At 51.6% G+C, this 8007-nt stretch overlaps 1 protein-coding gene across 1 annotated transcript in view; it reads left to right on the top strand.

The window, feature by feature from the left end:
• The first annotated feature begins 2042 nt into the window (after positions 1-2042).
• TEX10 (testis expressed 10) overlaps positions 2043-8007 on the top strand; it is a 112398-nt gene continuing 106433 nt past the window's right edge. The window contains exon 1 of the mRNA XM_019539927.1: positions 2043-2134. The gene's annotated coding sequence lies outside the window, so the exon portion shown is untranslated. The remainder of the gene's footprint in view (positions 2135-8007) is intronic.

Raw genomic sequence — 8007 nt, 5'->3', positions numbered from 1 at the left:
TTGGTGGTATTTAAAATTTTGGGCAGTGCCCCCATGCTTTTTTTGGACTCAAAGGTCATGTCATAGAAGGAACACAGCCACAAAAGTGGTTAGGTATTAAAAAAGCTTAACCTATGGTATTGTAGAAGTAGATGCAAGCCATGAAATTATTAATATTTGGGTAAATAAAATACAGAATGTTGTTTATACTTCTTCTAAAGAGATTCCAGTTTCTAGAATGTACAAAATAGCTCTTACCACGTTTGGAGAGCATCTAAGTCAGCTTCATCGTACAGCTAGTCAGGTTTTTTTTTTTTTTTCCCCTCCAGTTTCCCTAGTATACCAGGCTGGACATAGAGCAGAGTAGAGTCAATATGCATGTAAGTAGTATGCCTCAAGTGAAATCATTTTATTTCATAGTTTTGATTTTTGGATAGACATTATTAGTAATGTCCATGAAAATACATATGGTCACTGTTAGGTAAGTGTTGCAATAGCCATGAAAGTCCAAGGAACATGTAAGAAGCAGGATTTGTTTGCTAATAACTCTTTATTGAACCAGCTATATAGTTGGGAGAATCTAAAACAAGTTTTCAGAAACAAAATGCCTTCCCTCAGGTCTGGAAACAAAATGGAGCATGAGAATATATAGGTAAACATTTGTAGCTCTCTAACTACCTTTAAAGTGCTCTAAAAAGTGAGAGTGCAGATAATGCACAGCAGCGAAGTGTTACAAATCAGCCCAAAGCTTATGAATAATAATAGATAAAACACTTCAGCGTGACGTGCTTTATGATACTTTTCTATTCTCCAGCAGAGCTAAAATATCCATACATCCAAGTTTGGCCAGGGCACCCCAAGATTCCATAGCCTGGTCCCAGCCAGTTGATAAGAAATCCCATGCAAGGGCATGTCACGGGTGGGTGGAGTTGCACTCAATCCAGTCTGTCCACCTTGTTCCTACATAGGAGCAGTGGTGCCTGCCCAGTTGCTTCCCTGCTGGACTCCAGCCAGGGACTTTTGACCAATCAACAGGGAGCAGGCTACTGAATCCTGGAGTGTCCTGGCCAAACCAAGATAGCTGGCACTAAAATCTCAGGGCAGAGGAACATGTCTCTGGGGAAGGTCTGTTTTTTGGGATTCTGCTTCCCCCAAATTGTTACACAAAGCACTTCTCCACAACCTCCTAAATGTATATTTTACACTAGCTCAGGTGAAAAGGTTTGGAGCATTTTGCTTTCTTCCTTCTGTTTACTTGTATGTAGTGTTAAAGAACTTAGGGAAAACCTAGGGAACTTAGGCACCCCTACTTAATGAAGTTAAATGCTTTGCTAAACAGTATTAATGCAACTACACTCTTTTTTTAAAAATATATTTTTAACGAAGTTTTTCATGTCCCCAGCCAAATCGAGTCCAAATCTGTGAGTCAATCCAGAACCATAAGTGGCCCTACAACTGGCAAACATCCTCCACCCTCACCAGGGACTTCAGATGTTTCCAAATCTTTTGGCCGGCATCCTCCATGCAGGTCCAAGCCTGGAGGCTTGTGGTTTGGATGCCCCAGAGTTTCGCCTGCCCAGTCATAGGGCCACAGGAGCAAGACAGGGAGGAACCTCCCATTTCCATAAAGCGGGCTTTAAGTCCCAACACCTCTGCGGGTACTGAACCACTCCAGAAGAACAGTTATCCCCGGGAACGCTTCAGGAAAACTGCCTTCATGGACCCAGAGCATAGTACTTTCCCTCGCTTGGGCTCCACACTACAGGCCGCACATTAGCAGCGTGAGAGACACCCGTGCCCTTGTGAAAGCAGGCTCCCCGACCCCAGGGCAGCCCCCGCTCTGTTCCTGCACCGCCGCCTCACTCAGCCTGTGACCGGACCTTTGCTCCCACCACCTCCCCGTGGGGCAGGGACTGGCCGGGCAGGGACAGAAGGCAAGATGACAACGCAGAGCAGGGTTACCCCAACAGGGTACCTTACTACCAGCCACACCACCCCGCCCACTGCTGTCGTTCTATAGCTGCGGACCGCCCGCCATGCCCCGCCCCTTTCTGCTCCCCGCTCCTGCCGAGGGGTCACGTGCGCATAGGGCGGCCGACCTCTTCCGGGAAGTGCGCACTGGAGGCCGGAAGGAGCCGAGTGGCCGCGTGTGTTGGTGAGTGACTGGGGCTCTGGCGCGCGGGCCCCGCGAGTGCTCCTCCCTCCGCACCGCGGGAGCCGGGCTCGCGCTCCCGCCGCCCCCGAGCGCGGGGGGCAGGCCCACGCCCACGCCTGGCCAATGCTGGAGCCGGGGCGGCGGGGAAAAGCCGCCGCTGCGGCCGGGCTGGCTGCCTGCTGCCTGTGAGGGACCGCCCTGCTGCCCCCTTGCTTCAGCACCTGAAGGGCGGGGCCTGGCGCTGAGGAGTGCGTGGCGCACACGCACGGGTGATGAGTTGGGGGGGCTGCCGCCCTTTCAAAGCACGGCTGCGATTTTAGAGCAGCGGTCTCCAGCAAAGGCGAAGATTAGTTTTTAAAGTAAAGGGACACCACCCCCCCCAGCAGGCGGCTTCTTCCGGGAGTGCAAGGGTGGTGGGGGCCGATGGAACCCCCCCGCGGTGAGGGAGGGAGTGGGGTAGGGGTGAGTGGAGCCCTGGCCTGGCTGGGTGGTGGGGGATCAGTGCCTGGATGGCTCACCCAGCTGTGCAGGGGGGCTCCTGCACCTAGGCAGAGCCTCAGGGTTCATGGGCCCCCCTGGCCACGCCCCTGTGTGTTCACAGGAGAGAGGCAGCTGGAGGTGGGGCACTAGTAGAGTTGAGGTGGAGGGGGCTGTGGGCCTGGAGTGTGGGGTGGGCACCAGGGGGCAGAGGCTACTGGTCCAGAGTGAGAAGTGCAGGCAGTGCTGTTGGGGGGGTAGGGGCTTGCAAGTGAGGTGTAGAGGCAGGGCTTGGCATATAATTGGCCCCTCATCAGTGCCCCGTCCCTATCTACTGCACCCTGGTCCTTCCCCCATCTCATCCCCTGCCCTCCTGGCAGTGGGGTGCACGTGGTGCCAGGCTGCTCCTGGGCCAGGTGCTGGGACGATTGGCTCATCTGGGGCCGCATGGCGGGGGGGGGGGGCTCCCACTGCTGGGCAAAGCCTTGTTCCCTGTCCACCTGGTGGCAGGACACCCTCAGTGTTAAGCCCCAGCTGGGCCTGGCACTGGAACAGCTGGCTTGTCCGGGGCCACCTGGGCAGGCCTCAGCAGCTGGAGCCCCCCATGCATTCCTGGACAATCTGACTGCCCCAGCCCTTGTGCCCCGCATACAGATAAGGGTGCGGGCTGCCGCTGTGGTCTTGGGTTGTGCCGGGCTCTTTCCTCTGAGGGGGCCCAGCTACGCTCATGGCAGACGCTGGGAGGGGGGGGCTGCAGCCACCCAACCCCACTCCCAGCACTGCTGCCTGCTGCAAGCACAGCATGGTCCAGGACCCATCGGGAAGAGCCTGGTATGGCTTCAGCCCTGCAGCGGCAGCTTACCCTGCCCTGTGTGCAAGTCTGGGGGGGGGCATACCCCTTGCCCTCTTGGGGTATGCCCCCCATTTTCCTGGGCTCTGTCTCCCCCCTCCCCCCCAGGGGCCCCACCTACCTGACCCCTTGGTTCTGCCTCTGCCCTGCTCCCTCCCTTACTGTGGGGGCCTTGATCTGGCCTCACCCCTTCCCTCCCCACCCGCTGAGCTCAACGGGTGGGACTCAGCCCTCGCCTCCCCCAGCTTCAGATCAAGGATTGACTGGTTGGTGACCACTGTTTTATAGCATCTGTGAAAGCTTCAGAGTCCTTGCCAAGACCAAGTTCCAGACCAGGCATTCAAATGGTCTGGGTTGCTGCAGGCTCCCCTGTAACAGTGAGCACCAGTAACTTACAGTGTTTTGGCTTGTGGCTTGCACCCTGTTAATCACCCTTTTTTTTTGTTTTGGTAATCACCTTTTTTTGTTGTTTTGGGTGGCTAAGAAGGAGGAAGCCAGGATGAACAAATGATGGGAAAGCCAGGAAGTTAGTGGAGGAAGCTGCTGTGTATCTGAAAGAGCAGGTTAACGATCAGTACGGCAAATCTAATTTAATTATCAGGTTCAGGTTTAGTCAGGGGTTGGCAGCTTATAGCCTGCAGAACCATTGAGTGTGGCCTGGAGCCAAAGGGCTTCAGCAGCAAGGGGCTGTTTTCCCATGCTGTAGCTGCCTTGGCCCCAAAGATGGTCTCTCCAGCCTGCCGCTGGAAAAATACTGCGAGCTCCTGACCAACTAGACCAGTGGTTCTCAACCTCTTTTTAACTGCGACCCATTTTTGTAAAGGTCTATGGCCTGTCCCTACTCGTGCCCTCTGGCCCTGCTAATATACAACCCACAGTCCCCTGCTTTCCCCTGGGCCAACCCTGAGCCCCCTGTCTCCCCCAGCCCTGCTGGAGGGGCCTCCAGTTGCCCCTGTCTCTCTGGGGTAGGGGTGTGGTGGCTGCCATGGCTCTGGCTCATGTGGGAGGTAGTGGAGCAAGTCTGGTCCAGCATAGTCTGGAGGGTGAGGAGTGGGGCTCCTGCACTGTGCCAGGCACTCTAATTATGATCCTTTCCTGCCCCCTGAGCAACATCTTATGGCCACCCTGCCCCTGCAAGCACAGGCACCTGCTTTGCTGCCACCAGCTTGGCCATGCAGCTCTTTTCCCTGACCCTTCTCTTACTGGAAGGGGTAAACGCCTTCCTGCTGCCCTCTGCCCTGCTGCTGCAGTCTTGGCACCTGGCCATCTTCCTCCAGCACCAGTTGCCCCAAGCAGCCCCTTGCAGGCTGGAATGCTGCCAGCCTGCAAGGGGAGATGCATGCTTTCCTGCTTTTGTGATTTTTTTTTTTTCCTGCAACCCTTTCAGATATTCTTTTGACCCACAGGTTGAGAAACGCTAAACTAGACAACTGAGTGAAATTGAGTTTGTGACTACAGGTGCCTGGTTTCTCTGAGCGCCAGGTTGAAACAGCATTTTTATGTTTCCTATTTGTCTGTACACAGCTCATTCAGGGATCTGATGGGAACTTATGTTACATCTGTAAGGGGTATTGAGAGTTCACGTTTGAAAAATGTGATTACTAGTGGCATGTTCCCTACCTGCTTCATGCTGTTTGTTTAATGCTGCGTTACATTAGCACAGTTAAATCACAAGTGGGGTATGCAGTATAACATTCCCACAGCAACATTGTCTTGTCTGCATGTTTTGCAGTGTAGCAAAGAGAACATTTTTTATGGAAGCCTTTCTATGGCTCTTTAAAGATATACTTTTCATCCTTTATGCTGTATTCTTTTAAACTTAATTTTCTAGTTTTCTTTGAAAAATAATGTGGAGACATACCCTGCCAGATAAATACATTTCAGGTAAATGTCATGTCAGTATAAACTAGCACACCTTGAACTATATTCTGATCCTATCCATTGCATCCTAGAAGTACATGCATGGCTCAGAAGATGGTGTCAACAGAAAAGCTTTGGCTTCTTTGGTAACTGACTGGTATTCCAGGACAATGTTATTTGTTGCTTTTACTATTAGACAAGGACTGGCAAGAGTTCTCTTTTGGCATCATTTGAATACCGTGTTTTATAGTGCTTTAAACTAGATCATATGGGGGATGGTGAAGAACACTCACCAGCTGTGATGCATTCAGTGTTGAGGGATGAAGAATGAGGAGTTATTCTAAAGAAGGGTTTGAGAACCACAGTACAACAAAAACAGAGATTAGAGAAAAGCTAGGAAGACAGGCTTCAAAGTATCTTTGATGCTTCTAAATCAGTGGTGCTCAATCTCTTGGCCCTATGGGCCTGGTGAGTGGTGTGGGTCCAGTCTGCAGGCCTAATTGGGCCCCATATCAGCTCTATGCACCTAGATCAGCCCTTGTAGCCAATCAACCTTATGGGACCATTCTGTCCAGTCCTCATGGCTCGGTATAGGTCCACTTGGCAGTATGGGAATAGCAGTTTCCCCCATCATCAAAGTTTTGTATCCATGGGGAGCCCTGTAGGCCAGATGAGATGGCTCCGTGGCCCAGATCTAGCATCCAGTCCTGGGTTTGAGCCACCCCTGTTTTGTACAAACACAAGGAGTATGGAGAACAAGCAAGGAGATTTGTATCATACTACAGAAAGCCTTCTCAAGTGGCAATGGGGGCAGGAGCTAGTGATTACTGAAAGTTCCTAGTCACCGACCTGCATGGAGACAATGATTGTATGATGGTTCTTCTGTACTTGGAATAGAGACAGACATACAATTCAGCAACTGCAGTTTAGGGCTGTAAATATTGTTTAAAATATTATCTGTTTTAATCTCTTCCAGTTATTGGTAAAACGGTTTTGTTCACGATAGTTCCTATCTAGTTAAGTGACCATCTGGCAGGAACGGCCCCAGCCTTGGCCTTTTACGTCTTCATTATGCTCCTGGCACTGTGGGTCCAAGGCCACTGGTGGGAAGCGAGCTACAGGTGGGAGGCAGCAGTTGGGACTGAGCTAGTGGCGGGGGCTGCCAAACTGAAGCAGTCACTTCCCTTCATCCCCATGTGCAGGGGGCTAGGCTGCAGTCACCCTTCTTCAGGCATTGGTAGTCTCTACAGAGGCTTCCTATGCCTGAAGAAGGGTGCCTGCACTCAAAAACTTGCTAATAACCTTTTTTTCCAACTACTCAGTTGATCTAATAAAAGATACCGCATCTGCTCAAAGAATCTTGCTTGCCTATGTCCTTACACCAACACTGCTACAACCCTTGATTACCTTTGGCGTTTTTCCTTGTTTGTCCCCCCCCCCCCCTTCCATTCTCTATCTTTTTGTTTTTCTAATTTCCACCTGTTTACATTCTCCCCAACCTTCTGTCACACTTTTAGCTTCTTTCATTCCTTGGAGATCTCAGAACAGCAGCAGAGGCTCCCTGTGCTTGAAGAAGGGTGCTTGTGCCCAGAAGCTTGCAAAGAATGCTTTTCCAACTACTCAAGTTGATCTAAAAAGATACTGCATCTTCCCAAAGAACCTCGCCTGTCTATGTCCTTAGATCAACACAGCTACAACCAAAAATTGCAACCTCTAAATACTATTTTCTATCTATCAGAAGGGAGCCAGGCAGGGAACATATGCTGAAAGCAGGAATGTGTGTACAGCTGCTGCTGTCTTTAGCCCAGCTGGGCTCCCTGCACAGCTGTTCCCCATAGTTCCTAGCTGGAGTGGTCTGATGTAAAGGGGACAGGAGGGCGCAAAAGCCCCCATGGCTCACCAAAAGCATCTGGGAATGTCACCTAGCTAAAAGGGAGGCGCACACCTGATGGAAGGGAGGGGTCATCACCAGAGAGGACTATACTGCGGTTGCTCGGGGATGCAGGGGGGTGGTCAGGAAGGCCAAGGCGGAGATGGAACTAGGACTAGCTTCCCAGATCAAGGACAACAAGAAGTCCTTTTTTAAAAACGTAGGGGGTAAAAAGAAGGTTCCGGGTAATATGGGGCCCCTGCAGGACAAGCTAGGAAATTTGGTCGTCACACCAGATGACAAAGCTAACATATTTAATGATTTCTTTGCCTCCATTGTGCTGAACAGGGACAGGAACAGCCACCTCCCCTCTGGGCCCCCCTTAAACCCTAGGGGAGGCACAACTAGGCCAAGGGTTAGTGAGGAACTAGTTAGCGAACTTCTGGAGGGACTGGATGTATTCAAATAAGCTGGTCCAGACGATCTCCACCCTCAAGTACTGAGGGAATTGGCTGAGGTCATAGTGGGACCGCTGACATGGCTTTACGAGCAGTTGAGGTGCCAGAGGGCTGGAAGAGGGCCAATATGGTTTCCATCTTCAAAAAGGAGAGGATGGAGGACCCAGGAAACTATAGGCCAGTTAGTCTTACCTCGATCCTGGGCAAGCTTTTGTGAGAATTATTCTGGCACTTGTCCAGGAGGGGCCAGCAGGGGGGATTATGCTTAGGGGCCACCAACACTGGTTCATTAGCGGCAGGTCCTGTGAGACCAACCTGGTGGCCTTCTGCAACCAGGTCACCAAATCCTTAGATGCAG

This window comes from Crocodylus porosus, unplaced genomic scaffold, assembly GCF_001723895.1.
Source record: "Crocodylus porosus isolate Cpor-Errol unplaced genomic scaffold, CroPor_comp1, whole genome shotgun sequence".
Lineage (NCBI taxonomy): Eukaryota > Metazoa > Chordata > Crocodylia > Crocodylidae > Crocodylus > Crocodylus porosus.
This window is presented reverse-complemented; position numbering and strand designations above follow the sequence as displayed.